Raw genomic sequence first — 20333 nt, forward strand, 5'->3', positions numbered from 1 at the left:
ACAGTATACAGCCTTGCCGGACTCCTTTTCCAATTTTGAACCAATCAGTGGTTCCGTGTTCGGTTCTCACTGTTGCTTCTTGACCCGCATATAGGTTTCTCAGGAGACAAATGAGATGGTCTGGTACTCCCATCTCTTTAAGAACTTGCCACAATTTGTTGTGATCCACACAATCAAAGGCTTTTGCATAGTCAATGAAGCAGAAGTAGATGTTTTTCTGGAACTCCCTAGCTTTCTCCATGATCCAGCGTATGTTGGCAATTTGATCTCTAGTTCCTCTGCCTCTTCGAAATCCTGCCTGTACTTCTGGTAGTTCTCGATCCACATACTGCTGGAGTCTAGCTTGTAGGATTTTAAGCATAACTTTACTAGCATGTGAAATGAGTGCAATGGTGCGATAGTTTGAACATTCTTTGGCATTGCCTTTCTTTGGAATTGGAATGTAAACTGACCTTTTCCAATCCTGTGGCCACTGTTGAGTTTTCCAAATTTGCTGGCAAATTGAGTGTAGCACTTTTACTGCATCATCTTTAAGATTTTGAATAGCTCAGCTGGAATACTGTCATCTCCACTAGCTTTGTTGTTGCTCAGATTTTCTAAGGCCCATTTCACTTCACATTCTAGGATGTCTGGTTCGAGGTCAGTGACCATCTCATTGTGGTTATCTGGGATGTTAAGCTCATTCTTGTATAGTTCTTCTGTGTAGTTTTGCCATCTCTTCTTAATCTCTTCTGCCTCTGTTAGGTCTCTGCCATTTTGGTCCTTTATCATGCCCATCTTTGCATGAAACGTTCCCTTCATATCTCCAATTTTCTTGAAGAGATCTCTGGTCCTCCCTATTCTGTTGTTTTCTTCTATTTCTTTGCACTGTTCATTTAAGAAGGTATTCTTATCTCTTCTAGCTACTCTCTGGAATTCTGCATTCAATTGGGTGTATCTTTCTCTTTCTCCTTTGCCTTTCGCTTCCCTTCTTTCCTCAGCTATTTGCAAAGCTTCCTCAGACAGCCATTTTGCTTTCTTGCATTTCTTTTTCTTTGGGATGGTTTTAGTTGCTACCTCTTGTACAATGTTGCAAACTTCCATCCATAGTTCTTCAGGCACTCTGTCTATCAGATCTAGTTCCTTAAATCTATTTGTCACCTCTACTGTATATTCATCAGGAATATGATTTAGTTCATACCTGAGTGGCCTAGTGCTTTTCCCTACTTTTTTCAATTTAAGCCTAAATTTTGCAACGAGAAGCTCATGATCTGAGCCACAGTCAGCTCCTGGTCTTGTTTTTACTGACTGTATAGAGCTTCTCCATCTTTGGCTGCAGAGCACATAGTCAATCTGATTTCTATGTTGACCGTCTGGTGATGTCCATGTGTAGAGCCGTCTCTTGGGTTGTTGGAAAAGAGTGTTTGTTATGACCATCGTATTCTCTTGACAAAATTCTATTAGCCTGTGCCCTGCTTCATTTTGTACTCCAAGGCCAAACTTGCCTGTTATTCTGGTTATCTTTTGGCTTCCTACCTTAGCATTCCAATCCCCCATGATGATAAGGACATCATTTTTTGGTGTTAATTCTATAAGGTGCTGTAGGGCTTCATAGAACCGGTCAATTTCATCCTCTTCAGCACCAGTGGTTGGGGCATAGATTTGGACTACTGTGATATTGAATGGTTTGCCTTGGATTCGAATTGAGATCATTCTGTCATTTTGGGGATTGTATCCCAGTATTGCTTTTCCTATTCTTTTATTGACTATGAAGGCTACTCCATTTCTTCTGAGGGATTCTTGCCCACAGTAGTATACCTGATGGTCATCTGAGTTAAATTCACCCATTCCTGTCCATTTTAGTTCGCTGATTCCTAAGATGTCGATGTTCAGTCTTGTCATCTCTTTTTTGACTACGTCTAGCTTGCCTTGATTCATGGATCTTACATTCCAGGTTCCTATGGAGAAAAAATCTTTACACCATCGGACTTTCCTTTCACCACCAGATATATCCACAGCTGAGCATCCTTTCGGCTTTGGCCCAGTCACTTCATTCTTTCTGGCGCTACTAGTACTAGCCTCTGCTCTTCCCCAGTAGCATATTGGACACCTTCCGACCTGAGGGGCTCATCTTCCAGCGTCATATCTTTTTTCCTTTTAGTACTGTCCATGGGGTTTTCATGGCAAAGATACTGGAGTGGTTTGCCATTGCCTTCTCCAGTGGATCACATTTTGTCAGAACTCTCTGCTATAACCTGTCCGTCTTGGGTGGCCCTGCACGGCATAGCTTATAGCTTCATTGAGTTACGCAAGCCCCTTCGCCATGACAAGGCAGTAATCCATAAAGGGGCAGGCAACTGAGCATGCGCAATTAATTGATTAATATTAACTGAGACACCTTGCATAAATTATCTCCTAATTTTAATGTACATGTGATGTATGATTTAGTATGTAGCAGGAAATATGTAGGAAGCGGTCGGAAAGAGTGTAACTTCATAGTACCTCAGCCAATGGGGAAAGAGGAGGGCTGTAGCAGCTGGTGATAGGGATGAATAAAAGAAGGAGATGTTTTGGGTTAAAACTTTGGAGAGAACCAAGCTTAGAAAGCTTCTCTTCCGCTTATTGCAATAAACGAAACAAAAGGCCTTCACTGTGTCTTGGCTGGTTATTGGTCAGGCGAGCTTGCCTCTAGTCACGAAGGAAAGTAGCCAGGAGCACATAACACGTAAAGTAACTGGGATGTCTCTACATCATGAATAAAAAGAAAAGTACAATGGTTTTCTAATCTTGTATAATTGCCACTCTGGTTTCTATGTCTCTAATGAAAAATTTGGACAATAACCGACAGAAAACTGGAATTAGTGCACTTTCTCCATTTTGACAGAGAATCATCTGGGGTAATATTTGAATAAATCGCTTCAACCCAGCAGGAGCTTCTGAAACTCTGAACTTTGTCCCCCACCCAAATTCTTCCCCCAAAAATGCCTATTAGTAATTATTAGGGCTTTTATTATAATTGCACTGTAAGCAGATGCAAAGACATTAATTTTTCCCACAAATATTTATTAAACACACTTAAAACTCCCATTCCATACTTGTAAAGTTAACCCTAAAGGCAGCTTGTTTATTTTACTCTCTTCCTATTATCACAGCTTTGCAACTATTTCTATCTTAACTTGATCTATCTATTTTTATCTGTCTTCTTTCTCTGTTTGTATATGAAAAGCCTTTTCGCTCCCCTATAGATTTGTCAAGCGGTCCAAAGTTACTTTTTCTTTTTTTATGTTAAAAATTTTTTATTTGAATTTTCAATACATATAATACTTTCCATACATTATATATAAAACTAAAAAAAAGAGAAAAATACCTTTAAAATAAGACCTTAGGTGTCGCTCGTCTATCTCCCCCCCCCGACTGCATCCGCCCTCTCAACCTTCCTTCCTTCCTTCCCTACTCCCTCTCTCCTCTCCTCTCTCCACTCACCCCTTCCTCCCATCCAACTTCCTTCCCTCCTCCTCCCCTCTTATCCCTCTTCGGATACAGTTCAGGGGAAACACCAGTTCTTTTTTTATATAGTTTATTAATTTTCTATTTTTACACTCAAGTGCTTAATAGACAATGTGATGACTGAGTCCATTAGTAATTCCATGGTACATATAAGCTTCTTCAAACTAAATTCAATATTACACCATCCAATACAACCTCTCTTCTTCTGGTAATAGACATTTTTCCACACTAAGGAAATAAATTCTTATTGTTAATAAATATACAGTTGCATATCAGCATTTCAACTGTAGACGAACAAGAGGGAGTCAAGCTATTTTCCAAAACACCTGAAGGCAAGACAAGAAACAACGAATAGAAACTAATCAAGGAGAGAAGCAACCTAGAACTAAGGAGAAACTTCCTGACAGTTAGAACAGTTAACCAGTGGAACAAACTGCCTCTGTAAGCGGTGAATGCTCCACCGCTGGAAGTTTTTAAGAAGAGACTGGACAACCATTTGCTGAAATGGTATAGGGTTTCCTGCCTGAGCAGGGGGTTGGACTTGATGACCTCCAGTCCCTTCCAATTGAATTATTATTAAATATTAAATTTGTTTTAATATTTCTAATAGTTTTCTAATAGTATCAATAATGTCAGTTTAGAATATTTTTTTCTAACATATCTTAATTGCATTTGCACTCAGTATCCATTTATACAATCCGTATCCTATTTTTGCTATTTTCAATTTTAATTTCCCATCCATGTTCAGAATATCGCAATCATTTATAATTTCAAAACAAGTTTTATTTGGGTAACCAAAAGCTTCCCTTATTCAAACTTCTTAGCATTCTTATTTCCCTTTTCATACCAAGATATACTATTCTGTTTATAAATCTTATCTATCTAGTTATAATAATACTTCTATTTCTAGCAATTTATTCTTAACCAATATCAAACATCTAATTAATAATATAACATCCCCTCTAATAGATCAAAACTTCTGTTTTCTTCAGTCTTACTCTTTCTTCCTTTGCCAACTAACTTTCCAAGGCAGTGCATTTGGATCATCAAATAATTCTTCCTCTATTTTTGTGTATATTATTTGGAACAAGAGAAACAGTTCAGTTAAAGTATTTCTGGAAGAACTAGCCCATTGATATTCATTAAACAGCCTCCTTCTTTCTCCAGTTCCCCACAGTTCTGTTAACGGCTCTATCTTCTATTCCATCGGGTCTCCTTCCTTATCCTCCAGCATGCTTTGAAATCTTGGTTGGTGAAATGTCTTTTCCATTTCCAATATTATTGTTATGTCTTCTAAGTCTTCATTTGTCTGGGTCTGGCCATTAGTTTCTTCCTTTAGATCTTCCATATTTGAATCAATATTCTCTAGTTTTCCTAGTTTTCCTTCTATTTTCTAGGTTGCTAGTTACTTCTCTGTAGATATTTTCTGAGTTTATAGATTTAAATTAGAAAATTGTTCTTTCGTCTCCTTTATTATTTTTAATCTCATCACGAGCTAAGGCAATTGTTTCTTGTATTAATTTCAACATGGAGAGAATTTCTTTCTATGATTCATCAGTATTTTCTTGGTGGTTTGTCAAACTGAGGCTTCTGGACAGAGATATTAAGGATGGTTTTTTACTATTTAGTGCTACATATGGAACATCCATTTTAATTTTTGTATGTGGCTTTTATAGAAATCTGTTTAACAGTTTAGAAAGTTTCAGTTAATTGTCATTGGAGCTCCAGATTATCCAACCAACCGATCGTAAGTCGAGGACTACTCAACCGGTCGTAAGTCGAGGACTACTCAATCGGTCGTAAGTTGAGGACTACTCAACTGGTGCAGCACTGTTTGCAGAATGGGACTTTTGGCGGGCTCAGCAGGGCAGAGACAGCCTGGACAATTCCTATTGGCTTTTGAAAGCCAATAGAATTAGAATCTATTCAAGAGAGTCTATTCTATTGGCTTTCAAAAGCCAATAGAATAAAAGGGAGTAGCACAGCTAAGGAAAAGGGGGAAAAAAATGGCGGACTGCGTTGTTTGGCGACCCCCGTGAAATGGTTGTTCGACCCCAAATGGGGTCCCGACCCACAAGTTGAGAACCACTAACTTAGACACACAAAAACTTCATCAACAAGTTATTTCCTTCCCTGGGGATAGGATTAATCAATCCTGCTGACAGGAAAAAAAAAACCAAGCTAGGAAATTAAGATTAATTAAATTAAAATTAATTCTCCAACCTAGAACTAAGAAGAAACTTCCTGACAGTTAGAACAATTAACCAATGGAACAACCTGCCTCCAGAAACGGTGAATGCTCCAACACTGAAAGTTTTTAAGAAGAGACTGGACAGCAATCTGTCCGAAATGGTGTAGGGTTTCCTACCTGAGCAGGGGTTGTACTCGATGACCTCCAAGGTCCCTTCCAACTTTATTATTATTAATAACTTCTTATAAATCTCAAGACTTAAAATAGGAAAAATAGTATATATAAATTGTACCATGCATTTATGTGTTTTTTTTACTAGCTATTCCAGAAGCATTGCTGAATCACTTCTCTGTCTGGCTTCTGTAATAAAATCCACTTTCTAGCAGCTTGCTTCGCTCAGTGGAGGAACGAACCTGAGTAATTTCTTTTCACAGCAGAAAATATGTTGTTGTGATGTGTCTTTTTAAATTTATTTTTACCTATTTTTCCCCTTAAGTCTGAGTCACTCACTATCCCTTTGTTCCCCATTAATGAAATGCACATTCTTTTTTTTTATTTTATTTTTGCTGCTGCTTTTTCTGCAGCTGCAGGAATTGTATCCAGAGAGGTAATTAAATGCTTGCTAATGTTATTTGTCCTACAACTGACATGATGCACTATGTTTGTGTAAGAGGTTTGGGGCTGTATTCTTAAATATTGAAGAATGAAGCTGCCAGAAGGCCTGACATGTAAAAACAAAACCAAACAAAAGTTTTTGTAGAGCAGTGGTTCTCAACGTTTTTAATGCCGCGACCCCCAACCGGTCGTAAGTCGAGGACTACTCAAGTGGTGCAGCACCGTTTGCAGAATGGGATTTTTGGTGGGCTCAGCAGGGCAGAGACAGCCTGGACAATTCCTATTGGCTTTTGAAAGCCAATAGAATTAGACTCTATTCAAGAGAATCTATTCTATTGGCTTTCAAAAGCCAATAGAATAAAAGGGAGGAGCACAGCTAAGGAAAAGGGGAAAAAAATGGCGGACTGCATTGTTTGGCGACCCCCGTGAAATGGTTGTTCGACCCCAAATGGGGTCCCGACCCACAGGCTGAGAACCGCTGTTGTAGAGGCTTGAGTTTCCAAAGAGCCACATTTTGCATAGCCCCAAGGCTGTGAAAAGATGATTTGGTGGGTGGATTTAATTATCTTTCTACCCAGCGCTGATCCTGGTGCTTCTGGAAGGAAGGAAGGAAGGAAGGAAGGAAGGAAGGAAGGAAGGAAGGAAGGAAGGAAGGAAAGAAGGAAGGAAGGAAGGAAGGAAGGAAGGAGGGGAAGGAAGGACACCCCACCCCACCCCGATGGTAGCCGGAATGCTAACGCGACCCTCAATGAAATTGAGTTTGACACCCCTGATAAAAAAAGGTTAAGTGAATCTGATTTCACCACTGACTTTGCTTGTCAGAAGGTTGCAAAAGGGGATCACATGACCCTGGGACCCTGTGACCGTCATAAATATGAATCAGTTGCCAAGCATCCGAATGTAAATCATTTGATCTTGAGGACGCTGAAATGGTCATTAATTGTGAAAAATGGTCATAAGTCGTTTTTTCAGTGCCGCTGTAACTTCGAACAGTCACTAAGCGAACCGCTGTAAGTTGAGGACTACTTTATCACTTTTTTTTCTTGGTCACCATGTTTTTGACACCTTGCTAATTGACTGGTGCTATTTGGATATTACCATATCCTAAAAGTGGTACAGTGAATGAAAAGCTTGAAAAGCCCTGGTCTAATACCCAGAAAGTCTTTTGCACATGCATTTCAGGAACTTCTCGTCATTCTGGCTCCTTTTTGTGGAAGAGGAACTCTTCATCCTGAAACTTTCTTCACCCTCAAATTAATATCTATATAATTATTCTCTCACATCATGAGGAGTTTTAACCGAAAAAAGTGACCTGCTTCTGCAGTCATACGGACTGACTTAAATTCAGTTTTTCACAGTGCACCGCCTCATATTCCAGAGGAAGTTTGCATTCTCATTTCTGCTATAGAGGAAGAAAGATTTAAAGTTTTGACTTGAACAGATGCATCAGGGAGATGCAGCTCCTTCTGCTTCTTGCAGAAGCCACACCTATTAAATGTCTGCCTAATCACATCACTCTTAGAGCAATCACTTTCCAGCTCAGTACTGGGATACATTCTCAGCTGAGCCCCTTGTCCACACTGAATACTCTAAGGTGGGGATTGTAAATCCAGTAGCATTAAGTATAAATTAGAGGCTCTGATGTTACACTGTCACCAGATTTTTCCTTTTTGAACATTCTTCTAACTTAGCACAATATCCCAAGACGTTTCCAATTTCAACATCTTAGAATTCATTATATAACTTCTACTGACAGCTATACAAAGCTTAGGTGCAAAACAATTGCTACTTAAACTGCTCTATTCATAAAGTATCTTCTTCAGCATCACATTTACTTTGTCATTTATATTTACCTATAGTTTCTGCAAGTCATTCCTGATTTATGCCTTTCCCATAGTATGCCTGAGATGATATTTTGTTAATTAAGACCTATGCTTACTCTCCAAAAATAAATTTTATTGGGGATTTGTGCTTTATTATGATCCAATCGAAAACAGGATAACATGAAGAAAAAAGATGTTCTCTTATTTATGTGAAATGGCATAACCTTCAAATGACAGTAGCTACAAAAATCCATTGCTCATGATTAAAACACCACATTTGGTTTCCATCTGTATATTCATCTCTCTTGGGCTTCACGTTGTGTCAGTCAGACTCAAAAAAACCCTTTCCTAATTCAGTAAATATAATTGGAAAATGCATATATTTCAACAGTGAAACAGAATTATACGGAACATTCGGCCATTGGTCCCCTTGAAGTTTTTTTCTTATTTTACAGACTTACAGAGCTTCTACACAGTATGGGTCCTTTTATGGTAGTTAAGATAACTGTTCAAAATAAAACATTTTCCACACTCCATGCATTTATAGGGCTTCTCCCTAGCGTGGGTCCTTTTATGGGTGTAAAGAGAACTATTCGTAGCAAAACTCTTTCCACATTCCATGCATTTATAAGCCTTCTCCCCTGTGTGGATCTTTTTATGGATGGTAAGATTACCGTTGGTAGAAAAATTCTTTCCACATTCCACACATTTATAAGGTTTCTCCCCTGTATGAATCCGGTAATGTAAAGTGAGAGAATTATTAAAAGTGAAGCTCATTCCACACTCCATGCATTTATAGGGCTTCTCCCTTGTGTGGGTCCTTTTATGCGTGTTAAGATAACTGTTCGTAGAAAAACTCTTTCCACACTCCATGCATTTATACGGCTTCTCCCCTGAGTGGATCTTTTTATGGATGTTAAGATAACTCTTCGTAGAAAAACTCTTCCCACATTCCACACATTTATAAGGCTTCTCCCCTGTATGGCTCCGGTAATGCAAAGTAAGAGAATAATTAGAAGCGAAGCTCTTCCCACATTCCATGCATTTATAAGGCTTCTCCCCCGTATGGATCCTTTTATGGATGTTAAGATAACAGTTGGTAGAAAAACTCTTTCCACATTCCATGCATTTATGAGGCTTCTCCCCTGTGTGGATCTTTTTATGGATGGTAAGATTACCCTTGGTAGAAAAACTCTTTCCACATTCCATGCATTTATAAGGCTTCTCCCATGTGTGGATCTTTTTATGGATGGCAAGATAACCATTGGTAGAAAAACTCTTTCCACATTCCACAGATTTATAAGGCTTCTCCCTTGTATGAATCCAGTAATGGGAAGTAAGAGAAGAACTAAAAGTGAAGCTCATTCCACACTCCATGCATTTATAGGGCTTCTCCCCTGTGTGGATCTTTTTATGGGTGGTAAGATAACCGTTGGTAGAAAAACTCTTTCCACATTCCATACATTTATAAGGCTTCTCCCCTGTATGGATCCGGTAATGAGAAGTAAGAGACGAACTAGAAGTGAAGCTCTTTCCACAGTCCATGCATTTATAAGGCTTCTCCCCTGTATGGACTCTTAAGTGTGAAGTAAGAGAAGAACTAGAAGTGAAGCTTTTTCCACAGTCCATGCATTTATAGGGCTTCTCGCCTGTGTGGATCCTTCTATGTAATCTAAGATAACTTCTAAAAATAAAGCTCTTTCCACATTCCATGCATTTATAGGGCTTCTCGCCTGTGTGGGTCCTTCTATGTGACCTAAGATAACTTCTAAAAATAAAGCTCTTTCCACACTCCATGCATTTATAGGGCTTCTCGCCTGCATGGGTCCTTTTTTGAGATGTACGGGATCCATTTTTATTAGGGAGAGACAAGGTCCATTTGTAATTTTCTCCATTGTCTCTACATATGTAATCTTCTCCTTTGGTTTGAGTTTGGCAGTATTTATTTACATTTAATTTCTTTATGAATAACTTTATATGTTTTCCAATATATTTCTTTTTTATTTTCCTTTGTTGGACCACAGAGGCTTTAGTTGGTGCATGAATAGAAAATGAATTTTTCCTGTTGCAGTTATTTGACTGGTTTCTCTCATGGCTTTCTTCTTCCATTAGATCTGTAGCGTTCTTCATATTGTACCCATGAGTGATCATTTGGAGTAGTTCCCAGGAATCTTCATATTCTTCCCCATTACCTTCACAGGAAAATAAAAATAACTTTAGGGAAAAAGAGCAAAGAATAGGAAGTTTGAATATAATGAAAAAACAAATTGCTCCAATCTTGTCAGAGAAGCCCTTCAAGAATTTGATCTGGATTTTTTTGATTAAAATTTTGGAAGATAAATCTAGCTTTGTATGGCTAGGGCAAAATCATAGATTAAATATCAAATTCTCCAAAATTCGAACGAAAGGGGAAAGTTTGGATTGCCTGATTTGAAATTGGAATTTGTAGTCTGCTATATAGTTTGGATAATAAACAGGAGTTGATCAGAATAAAGAGAATGTTATAACTACAATGAGGGGGAAAAATCCAGAAAAACGCATTTCAAAAAAGGTATAAATTGATTTGCATTTTAATAAGTGAAATAAATATTTGATCCCCTATCAAACTGCAAGCTTTCTGGTTCCCAGGTGTCTTTTATACAGGTAACAAGCTGAGGATTTGGTTTTCCCGATTTGAAATTGGACTTTGTAGTCTGCTCTGTGGTTTGGATAAGAAATAGGAGTTGCTCAGAATTAAAAGAATGTTATAACTAGAAGGGCATGACAGAGGTTTGCATGTCATGGATCTTTGTGATATGATAAATTTAGGCTAAATCCACAGCAGGGGTGTCAAAACTGCTGGCCCATGGGGTGGATGCGTCATGGCAAACCGCACCCACCCCATTGCCGGCAATGGCAAAAAAGTCACAATATGTCACGAGATGTCACATGACATTGTGAATTTGACACCCCTGATCTACAGTTTAAAACCATAATATTAGAAATATCAAGTTGAGAATATGAAACAGATGTAAAATCAAGCTGTGCCCCAAAACATCTTCATAACTGTCAGCACAGGAAATGACAATGGATCACATGTCGAGAACTTGAGATGCGGGAATACCAAACTAAGTCAAGAATGGCAAAAGGATATAACTGTCAGTCATTTTCATATTGTCAGAAAGATTCCAGGTAGATAAAGGGAACTATAGTATTCAACAAGATAAAGCAGAATTTGAATCTCAAGTTGTGTACAAAAGATACGTAATTGTTAAAACCTCTAATCAGGCTGAGGAATATGAACAGAAAAATATTCAGAAGTGTATAAATGTACCTCAGACTAATATCAGAAATGTCAACAAGATAAAGGATCATTTTGTCGTGCTCTGGTGGACTTGTAAAAAAGCTAGAAAAGTTTGGATTCAAAGACATTCAGTGATACTGAGAACTTTAAAGATTAATATCCAACTGTAATCAGAAGACTTTATGCTGGCACTAAGCAACAGTCATTGAAGATTGTCTCTGAGTATGATAACCGTAATGAGACTATTATACACAAAAAGCTGGAAGGGCTCTTACCCAAAGATGCCACATTCGTATGATTTTCCAGCATGACTTCCCAATGCAGCGCTTTTTGGTCGGCATCCAGCTGAGACCACTCCTCTTCAGAGAAATACACAGCCACCTCTTTAAAGGACACAAGGCCATTCTGAATGACAAGAAAACAGATCAAAAACGGGGAGGATTTTAAAGACAAACAAAGATGTACATTTCAGGCCATTCAGTGAAAGGAATCCCACTTGTCGTCTGGATTGTTTGGTCCCAAATTCCAGGCACAAATCGGAATATTAGAAATTCCTCTAAAGGCTGAAGGGCCTTGATCTGCCCAGCCCCTTTGATTTTAACAATCTGCTCTATCTTTTAACCTGGTGCCATTATTTTTCTTATCATTGGTTATAAACAGGGCAATTTAGAAAATGTAAGGTGTCAATGTGATTCCTTCAGTTATTATTGAGTAGCCTTGCCCAATTCCATGTAAGAGAATTACTAATAGGATCACTAATAGTAATCAGCAAACATTAAAACTGTGAAAATTTTATTTTTATTATCCCTCCCTTACTTGAGTTGGCGTTTCAACCACTCTTTCAGCATCACCATAAAAAGGAGTCAAATTCGTTCTATTCTTCCCTGTGAGGGAGACAGAATTTTTAAATGGATAATTAATAAAATGGCAGAAGGCATTCTACAAAAGAGAAGAGACAGAGAATGTAAGACAGCTGGGACCTCTCTTGGGAATGGGTGGAACTTTTGATTACCATCTGAGATGTCCTGAGTTGAGGATTCCTGATAGATCCTCCTGGAAAACAGTTCCTGATGAGTATTTGATGGATTCCTCCTCATAGGATCTCTGGGTTGCAGAATGAAAGACTTGAAATAGGAGGCAGGAGAAAAGAAAAAATAAATAAGATATCACAAAACATGAAGCGGATTCTTCTTCTATAAAAACAATCTCTCTCAATGAGGCTAGAATGTAAGAAAGGAACAACTGTCTCCAGTCTATCTTCTAGCATGGATAATGGAATAATGTCCTGCAAGAACCAGTGAAGCATCTCCACATATTATGAAGAGCAGAAAAGTAGGGAAGGGAGGGGTGAAAAATTCAAACACATTCTTTATTCCCTTCTGGACTTCAAAGATGAAGGTCTCTCACCTGAAATTCAACTTGCTCCTTCTGCTCCTCTGCCTGACTCATGAGGAAGCCTTCCGCCAGGGCCACCGCTTGGGAGCTGGTCTCTGCTCCACACTCGCGCAACCAGTTTTCCATCTGTGGGGGCAGAAGGGCCAGCAGCTGCTCCAAAACAACCAGGTCCAACATTTGGGTTTTAGTGTGCGTTTCTAACCTCAGCCATTGACTATAAAAATTGTGAAGTCGGCTGCAAAGCCCTCGGGGACCTTCAGTCTCTTGGTATTGGATGTCTCTGACGTTCCAGGGCTGAATCTTTGAATGGATGATGGTTTTATTCTCCAGCATCTTCTGCCCAGTTCTTGCCCAGATCTTCCCACAGCTGCCAGGCTCAACAGCAGAGGGGCCTTTTCCAGTTCCCTCACTTGCTAACCGTTGTTTCTGCATCCTTCGTCTGTCCTGGAAGGAAATTCCAGATAGGTCAGAGGAATCTTGTGGATCTCCAAACACCTTTCAATTTATAGGACTATTCCAGTAGCTGCAGGACTGACCACAAAAGCTATCCAAGGTCTTCACCCAAGAGTTAACTTTTGTTGCTAGGAAGGTTGTTGAGAGGATTCTAGTTTCTGCATCTGGCATGGAAAAGAAAATAAATTCAAAGAATGAGAAGGTGGTGGACTTAACCATTGAACAACATTCATCTTCATGAAAGCAAAGACTCAACATCATCAGACTTGACCATTGGGCACTATCTAACAAAATGAAATTCAATGGTGAAAAAAGTAGATTCTACACATAGGCAAGAAAAATCAAATGCAGAGATATAGATGGTACCTTCTCAATAGTGGTAACTGTGAGAGGGATTTCAGAGTCCTAGTGGACAATCACTTAACTATGAGCCAGCAGTGTGCTGCAGCTGTCAAAAAAGCCAGCAGAGTTCTAGGTTGTATTAACAGAGGAATGGAATCAAGATCACCTGAAATGTTAATACTACTTTACAATGCCTTGGTAAGGCCACACTTGCAATCCTGCATCCAGTTTTCGTTGCCACAATGCAAAAAAGGTTTTCAGACTCTAGAAACAGTGCAGAGAAGAGCAATAAAGAGGATTAGGGGACTTGAGGCTAGAACATATAAAGAACTGTTGCTTCTGAATTGGGTATGTCTAGCTTAATGAAGAGAAGGACCAGGTGTAAGGACCCACCCCACTTTGCATCTTAAGAAGACAGAACTCTTGGAATAATTCTTCCAACAGGAATCCTTTATTAAGAGAAAATGGTTGCAGGCATGCTAGACAGGACTTGGGGTCCAAGCTCTCCCATTCAAGGTTTTAAGGGGTTCCCCAGTAGTCCCACCCAATCAACCCCCCTTCCAGTGATAGTTTCAAGTATCACAATTCCACTCCCTTTCTTCTTTCTTCCGTCTGGATGGAGACTTCAGATAACTACATGAAAGGCAATTACTCTCCTTTGGTATGCTAACACTTCGAGGTTACAATAAACACACATTCAGCATTTAGCTCTTTGAAGTGTAAAGAAGGAAGTGAGGGCCATAAAGCCCCTTTGTTCTCCCCCTTCTCTCCCTCTTATGGCAGAATCCAGAGAAGGCAGAATTGGGAGTTTCTATATTTGATAATTTAAAGATGAAATATAATTGGATTCTGACATCCGGCCCCTCTTAACAATAAGAGAGATCCACCTGAAAGAAAACACAAGTATAAAATTTAGTCAGGCTTGTTAGGATACTCTGTGTGAAACTTCTTCAATAGCTTCGGGGCTCTGACATGACGTTTATGGACCCACTCATTTTGTGAGGGAGGGAGGTGTTTCCAGGCAACTAGGTACTGAGTTGCTCCATGATATCTCCTAGAGTCAAGGACTTCCTTTATTTCGAAGTGTTGTTCACCCTCCACCATGATTGGAGGTGGTGGGGGGGGGGGATTTTTGGCCGTAGAGGTGACTGATGCTCTTTTCAGCAAGCTGCAATGAAAAATTGGGTGTATTTGCTTGAGATTTTTGGGTAATTCTAATTCTACTGTTACTGGATTTATGATTCTTTTAATTGGAAAAGGTCCTATGTATTTTGGTCCAAGTTTTTTACAGGGCTGTAGGGACTTTAGGTATTTTGTAGATAAGTACACCATCTCTCCTATAATGAATGGTGTAGGCTCAACCCTTTTTTTATCGGCTTGTGTTTTGTAAGCCTGCCTAGCTTCATCTAGTGCTTTTCTGACTATTGGCCAGGTGTTTTGTAATTTTTCCATCCATTCTTTCAGCGAGGGGATCGTTGGTTCGTTTGGGGTTAATTCTGGCATGGGGTTGAAGCTTTGACCGGTGGCTATTTGAAAAGGAGTGTAACCTGTGCTGGAGTGGACTGCATTATTGTAGGCAACTTCTGCAAAGGGGAGTAAGTCTGCCCACTCGGTCTGCTGGAAACTAAGAAAACATCTTAAATATTGCTTAAGTACTGAGTTCATTTTTTCAGCCCCCCCATTTTCTTGAGAGTGGTGGCTAGATGTCAGTCCCTGAGTGGTTCCTAAGAGGGATAAAAATTCCTTCCAAAATGCAGACGTAAATTGCACCCCCGTCAGAGATGATGCGTTGGGGTGCCCCATGCAATCTGTAAATGTGTTGGATGAAAAGTTTTGCTAAGGCTTTTGCAGTGGGAATCTTTTGGCAAGGGATAAAGTGCACCTGTTTGGAAAACAAGTCCGTGACCGTCCAGACCACAGTATTCCCATTGCTTTCTGGCAATTCCACTATAAAATCCATGGCTATTTCTCTCCAGGGGGCTGAGGGACTTGCCACTGTTTGCAATAGTCCTGGCACTTTCCCTTGCAACCTCTTTGCCGTGGCACATTTTGGACAACTGGCTATATAACTTTCAATGTCCTTTTTCATGGATGGCCACCAAAATTGCCGTTTAATTAAATGTAAAGTTTTTACAAATCCAAAATGCCCTGCTGATTTTGTGTCATGGCAAAGGTGCATGAAAGTTACTCTTTGAGTTGTTGGTATATATAACTTTTCCCCTACCCAAGGCAACCCGTCTCTCATTGTGCACACATTTTTGTTTTTCTGGAACCATTCATCTGTTTCCAAACTTTTTCTGAATTCAATCCCAGTTTGGCTGTCCAGTTGTGGTTTTATTTTGGCTTGGGTTCTTGTGGTTACTGGTGCTGCCAGTTGTGACTCTGCCATTATTGGTCTAGAGTCTGTGGTTCGTGCGCTGTTATATTGGGGCATGCGAGATAGAGCATCTGCCAGGAAGTTCTTTCTTCCTGGTAAATGTTTGAGCTTAAATTGGAATTGGTGAAAATGCTGGGACCAGCGGGCTTGTTTGGGATTGAGTTTCCTGGAAGTTTTCAGGGCTTCTAAATTTTTGTGATCAGTCCACACCTGGAAGGGGATTTTGTTGCCTTCCAGGAACTGTCGCCACGTGAGTAATGCCCAACGTATCCCATAAGCCTCCTTCTCCCATACGGGCCAGCGCTGTTCTGTTTCCGTGAGTTTCTTGGATGTATATGCACAGGGTTGCAATACTGCATCATCATTTTCTTGTAATAGCACAGCCCCCACTGCCACATCACTTGCATCTGCCTGTATTACGAAGGGCTTGTCCATGTCTGGGTGCCTTAGTATTGGTTCGGCAGAAAAAAGTCTCTTTAGTCTCTCAAACGCTGCTTGGCACTCCATTGTCCATGTTAGTGGCTGGCTAGGTTTTACTGAGGATGCTCCCTTCGTTTTTAGTAAGTTAGTGAGGGGCAAGGCTATCTGGGCAAATGAGGGGATGAATTGGCGATAAAAGTTTGCAAAGCCCAGGAAACTTTGTAGTTGCTTTCTTGTGCGGGGTGGTGCCCAATTTAGTACTGCTTTGACCTTCTCTGGGTCCATTTCAATGCCCTGTGGGGATATGCGATAGCCTAGGTAGTCTATCCTTTCCTGGTGGAATTCGCATTTTGAGAGTTTGGCATATAGGTGAGCGGCTCGCAGCTTCTTTAAAACCGCTCTGACAAGTTTGACGTGTTCTTCTTTTGTTTCGGTAAAGATAAGAATGTCGTCCAAGTAAACAAGGACCCCCTTAAACAGGTGCTCCCTTAGAACGTCATTGATTAATTGCATAAAGACTGCAGGGCCCCCTTGTAATCCAAATGGCAAGACTTTGAATTGATAGCACCCCATGGGGCAGTTAAATGCAGTCTTCCATTCGTCCCCTTCCTTGATTCTCACTCGATAGTAAGCTTCCCTTAAGTCTAGTTTAGAAAATTTTTTCCCTTTCGATAGGTGTGACAGCATGTCTTTCATGAGGGGCAGCGGGTATAGGTTGCTTTCACTGATTGTATTCAGGGCCCTATAATCCACGCATAAACGTAAAGAGCCATCCTTCTTCTCTCTAAAAAGGACCGGGGCAGCCACTTTAGGCTTGGCTGGCTCAATGAAACCTCTCTCCAGGTTTTTTTTTATAAATCTTTCCATTTCCTCCTTCTCCTTTGGGCTCATGGAGTATAATCTGGGCTTCGGGAGTTTTGCCCCAGGCTTGAATTCAATGGTACAGTCTGTGGGTCGGTGGGGGGGAAGCTCATTCGCCCTCTCCTCACTGAAGACTTCAGCAAGGTCCCTATATTCCTCTGGTATTTCTGTTAATCTTTTTTCCTCTCCTATGGATGCTTTTTCTATTCTTGATTCTGGTAGCCTCCCTTGGGGTTTTAAGTCCATAGGGTCCCCCTTCGGGAATTTGATTTCTGTCGTCCTCCAATTTACCCAGGGGTTCCATTTTTTCAACCATTCCATCCCTAGAATCATTGGGCATTCCATACCTGGGGTCACCACAAACGTTAAGTCCTCTTCATGGTTGCCCAGGGAGAGATGTATTGGCAAAGTGGCTAGGGTAGCTGGCACCCCCCCTGCTATGGATCCATCTAGCTGGCCAAATGAGATTGGTTGTTCCAGTCTCCTGGATGGGATGCCCAGATTCCCCACTAGTGTTGGGCTAATGAGGCAGCGGGTACAGCCAGAGTCTATTAAGGCTTTCACCTTCACAGCTTCGGGCATGGGGGGGATTAATATAGTCACTGTTTTGAAGATGGGTGTGATGCATCCACTTACCAGGGGTTCGCCCTCCGAGCTGTCATCTGAGGCATCCACCGGCCCTGTGGTGTAGGCTGGAGTCCTTTCCCCTTGGTGAGCAGAGGTGGGGGTTTCTGCAATTTCCATCATTCTCATGGCCGTTTCTTTTGGCTTAGCTGAATACTTTCCGGGTTTGTTGATTGGGGATCTGTCTGGGTTGTGCTGGGGGGCCTTTGAGCGGCATTCTACAGCTCGATGCCCTTCTCTTCCGCATTTGAAACATCCCATTTGCTTCTTGGCTGTATCCGATGATTTCACCGGTTGGTGTGTCAGCTCAGGCGGGGGGCGGCTCCATTGTTTTCCTCGGCGGTGCCTCTTCAATATGTCGATCTCTGCTTCCTCTGCCAAGACGTACCATTCCTCAAGTCGATGTGGGTCCCCTCGGGGCAGGCAAGCATCATATAGATCATAGTTTAGTCCGTCTTTGAAACGGCCAAGGAGGATGTCTTCTGGCCAATTCAGTTTGCTGGCAATGGCTCGGAATTCTTGTGTATACTCAGCCACTGGGCGTTTGCCCTGCCTCATCGTTGTTATTCTTTCACGGGCTTTGCGATCAGCCAGGGGGTCTTCAAATCGTCTTCTCAAAGAGGACATGAAACGGTTGAAGTTACTGAGTTCTGGGGCATTGGAGTCATGCAAGTTCACTACCCAATCCGCAGCTGGTCCATCCAGGGCAGATTGCACGATCCGGATGCGGGCTTTGTCGCTGGGAATATCCTGCCCATATTCCTCCATGTAGCTGAGGACTTGGGTTAGGAAAAACCCCAAGCGTGTTGGCTCCCCTTTGAATTTCACTTCCAACGGTGGACGTCTTGGAATGGATCGGTGCCTCTGTTGTGGGTGGTAGTGCCTTCCGTCCAGATTGCCATCTGTGGTCCGGTAGGGGGTGGGAGCTCCTGGATCAGTAGATGTCCCTGGGGTTGCAGGTTCCATGTCCCCCTCGGTGTCTCTCCCTTTGCAGCTCCAGGAACTGGGGCGGCCGTAGGGTTCAGTATTCTCCTCTCCTAGGGAGCTGAGAGTTCTTTTCATCAGGTCAATAGCTTTCTCTAGGATCCAGTCTGAGTACGGTGCCCAGCTTCCTCCCTGTCTAAGTCCTGTCTAATGTAAGGACCCACCCCACTTTGCATCTTAAGAAGACAGAACTCTTGGAATAATTCTTCCAACAGGAATCCTTTATTAAGAGAAAATGGTTGCAGGCATGCTAGACAGGACTTGGGGTCCAAGCTCTCCCATTCAAGGTTTTAAGGGGTTCCCCAGTAGTCCCACCCAATCAACCCCCCTTCCAGTGATAGTTTCAAGTATCACAATTCCACTCCCTTTCTTCTTTCTTCCGTCTGGATGGAGACTTCAGATAACTACATGAAAGGCAATTACTCTCCTTTGGTATGCTAACACTTCGAGGTTACAATAAACACACATTCAGCATTTAGCTCTTTGAAGTGTAAAGAAGGAAGTGAGGGCCATAAAGCCCCTTTGTTCTCCCCCTTCTCTCCCTCTTATGGCAGAATCCAGAGAAGGCAGAATTGGGAGTTTCTATATTTGATAATTTAAAGATGAAATATAATTGGATTCTGACACCAGGGGTGACATGATCTCAGTGTTCTCAGGGGCTTCCACAAAGAAGAGGGAGTCAAGCTATTCTCCAAAGCACCTGAGGGCAGGACAAGAAACAACGGATAAAAGGTAATCAAGGAGAGAAGCAACCTAGAACTAAGGAGAGATATTCTGACCGTTAGAAGAATTAATCAGTGAAACAACTTGCCTTCAGAAGTTGAGAATGCTTCCATTCTAGAAGTTTTTAAGAAGAAATTGGTCAACCTATGCTTAGGGTTCCTAAAGATGCCAGAAGTCAAGGAGCTTAAGAAACTGGAATGGAATGCATAATTTTGATTCATGTTTCTTCTGCTTCAGGTTGAGACATTTAGGCATTTTAGACATTAATTAAGGATGTTCCTCACTCTTGTTTTTAAGTTTGCATGTGTGTAAGTAACTGGAGCCATAGAGAAGAGAAAAGGAGGAAGTTCCCAAAATGGCTCATCCCAAATTCACCTTTTGTCAGTGAGAAAAAGGAAGAAAACCCCTAATATGGATAATGCTGAAGGAAATGATCCTGGGAAGGAACAACGTTCTAACGATGCCATGAAGGTTGAGTTCACATCAGATGAAATCCCAAGGAAATGACCCTGACTTAGGATGCTCAATTCCTGTTTTTCAGTGCTGGCTTTTTGGGAACAAAGTCATACTATAACACAAAGGCTGCTTCACACAATTTCCCTGACCCCAAACTGGTTAACCAACCATAAGGGCAAAGTTCACATGAAACACAGGGCTTGAAAGAACACATCTTAATGTGATGTTCACCCGCCCTCTTAACTGAAATAATAATAATAATAATAATAATAATAATAATAATAATAATAATAAATGGAG

At 41.0% G+C, this 20333-nt stretch overlaps 1 pseudogene; it reads right to left on the reverse strand.

Annotated features, from left to right (window-relative positions):
- Positions 1–20333, reverse strand: part of LOC120310167 — a 38416-nt pseudogene that overhangs the window by 15803 nt on the left and 2280 nt on the right.

Source organism: Crotalus tigris, unplaced genomic scaffold (assembly GCF_016545835.1).
Source record: "Crotalus tigris isolate CLP2741 ecotype Arizona unplaced genomic scaffold, ASM1654583v1 scf7180000018127.1262416, whole genome shotgun sequence".
Classification (NCBI taxonomy): domain Eukaryota; kingdom Metazoa; phylum Chordata; class Lepidosauria; order Squamata; family Viperidae; genus Crotalus; species Crotalus tigris.